Source organism: Dipodomys spectabilis, unplaced genomic scaffold, assembly GCF_019054845.1.
Source record: "Dipodomys spectabilis isolate Male_0828 unplaced genomic scaffold, ASM1905484v1 ptg000239l, whole genome shotgun sequence".
NCBI classification, from domain to species: domain Eukaryota; kingdom Metazoa; phylum Chordata; class Mammalia; order Rodentia; family Heteromyidae; genus Dipodomys; species Dipodomys spectabilis.
Genome location: NW_024870916.1, coordinates 3,255,275 through 3,257,778, shown reverse-complemented (window position 1 = coordinate 3,257,778; position 2,504 = coordinate 3,255,275). Strand labels below are relative to the sequence as shown.

Genomic DNA, 2,504 nt, shown 5'->3' with positions numbered 1-2,504 from the left:
ATTCTCCAGCGCAATTAGTATTCCAAAAAAGCAAGATTCAGTGAGTATGATCAGCAAAAGGAGTCTGTTCTCAAACCAGTGCTTTATGGATGGTCCCAAAGAAATATGTGCGTTTTTTTCTTGTTTGTTTGTTTAGTTTGTCCTGGTTCTGGAGCTTGAACTCAGAGGCTGGACCATGTCCCTGAAGAAATGTCTTCCCTGGCCAACTTCCCCCAAAGCTAGGACTCTACTACTTGAGAGAAACTCCACTTCTGGCGTTTTTGGTGTTTGGTTACAGATAAGAATGTGACACTATATTTGATGTCAGTATAACATGTGGAGGAGATGGGGACAAACAAGTCGTTTAAGGATTCAGGTGGACCTGTTGCAACAATGAGAAGTACAAAATGTCATGTCAAAACCAGCTTTACAATGTCGGGGGGGGGGGGGAGGGGGGGTATGATTGGGTGGGAGGGAGGGGGGAGGCTGGGAAGGGAGCTGAAGGGTAAACAAAGGAGGAGGCTGCAATGCTTGGTAAGGAATGTATGCATTATCCTGCCCATGTAATTGTAACCCCTCTGTACAGTATGTTCTCAAATAAAATAAAATTAAATTAAAAAAAAAAAAAATAAAAAAATAAAAAAAAAAAAAGAATGTGACAGACTTTCCTGCCTACGTTGGCTTTGAACTGAGATAGTAAGAAAGCCAAGTGACATCAACTGTATCAAGATTTCTGTTTTGAACCAAGAAATACTAGACAAAGTTTATTATAAACTAATATTTGACAATTTTTAAAAGAAAAGAATATGTCTAACAAAGAATCCATAACTTAAATAACTCCACAAATGTAGGGGCACTGAATCATTTTGGACGCATTTTTTCATCTGCTTGGGAAGATAACTATTGACTTCATAGATTCCTTTTGGGGAAACTTAGTCATATTTGTCTGTTGTCACTGGCTTTTTACACATGCATGCTGTACATACTTCTAAGGGCCTTACATAAAGGAAGTCTTGAAATTCTCAACAATATTTAAATAAGATGCTCCAGCCTAGGGTTAAGATTTTAGGTGTGGACATTTATCAACACTCCTGATTCAGACTCTACTTGATATAATTTTTAATCAATATTTTGTTTTTAGTTTTGCTCTTTGTAAATTCACATGCACCTATGAAAAATTGTGTGGCCATCCCAATAATATTCTCAAAGTACCTCTTAATCATGACTCACAAAAAGTTGTTATAAATAAAGAAAACAATAATTAAATATTAATGATTACTAAAATAAAAAACAAAACAATTACCAGGGTTTTCAGTATTTGAAGTGTACATAGTAGAGTTTACTATTTTCTCATATTCCTGTACATTTAAAACTGGATAAAGCTATAAGTAGCCTTTAAATTTACTCACTAAGATTACTATTTATAGTTCATCTCATCATTTGTATGTGGATTATATCATTATTTGTTCATCACTAACATATAACGTAAAGGAGCCCTAAAGATTTAACAGAAACTGTGTACTTAAAATCTTAACTCTTCACTCTGCTTCTTTACACAGTCTTTGCAACTTCTCATTAGTAAAGTTTCTATAAAATCTGAAATGTACATACTTACTAGTACATGCTACCAGAAATATTATATACGTTATCAAAAATTTTTATGACTTAATTTTGCCATATATAAGCAAATCCCAAAATTAAACATATTTAAAACATTAAAACTTTTAACAAACCTTAACATTTGCTGCAATGATCATTATGATAAGTGCCTTTTGTAGAATAATTGAACTCCTCCTCCTACAAATCTCACGAACAACAAATATCTGGAATTATTTTGTTTTTGATATGTCAATCTTGACTTTATTCTTAAATGTGTGCTTATATTAGAAACACATGGTTCTAAAATTTCACAATTCTTTTGAACTTATTTTTGTTGAATTGTCTAGTTTAAGAAAATCAATTACTTTTTATATATAAAAAATGTTTTGTGCTCAATTTGGCTGCACATACACTAAAATTGGAACATACAGAGAAGATTAGCATGGTCCCTGCACAAGGATGATGTACAAATTAGTGAATCGTTCCATATTTTTACAACAACAGATGCTGGAAGGGATATGGCCAGAAGGGAAGCCTACGGCATTCTTGGTGGGAGTGTAAACTTGTTCATCCACTTTGGAAAGCAGTTTGGAGGTTCCTCAAAAGCCTCCACATAGAGCTCCCTATTATACAGCAATCCCACTTTTGGGCATTCTCCCAAATGATCACAAACCAGTCCATACTAAAACTACCACCACAACAATGTTTATTGTAGCATTATTTTCCATAGCTAAGATATGGAACCAACCCTGATGCTGCTCAGTAGAAGAATGGATCAAGAAAATGTTCTCTCTCTCTCTCTCTCTGTCTCTCTCTCTCTCACTCTGTGTGTGTGTGTGTGTGTGTGTGTGTGTGTGTGTGTGTGTGTGTGAATGTACACTTACACAACCACTTTGGAAAGCAGTCTGGGGAGTCCTCAGAAAGAT

At 34.9% G+C, this 2,504-nt stretch overlaps 1 non-coding gene across 1 annotated transcript; it reads left to right on the top strand.

Annotated features, from left to right (window-relative positions):
- Positions 1-1,966: 1,966 nt before the first annotated feature.
- Positions 1,967-2,072, top strand: LOC122124567. The gene has a single exon (XR_006150603.1). It is a non-coding gene; the product is annotated as a U6 spliceosomal RNA (small nuclear RNA).
- Positions 2,073-2,504: the final 432 nt, after the last annotated feature.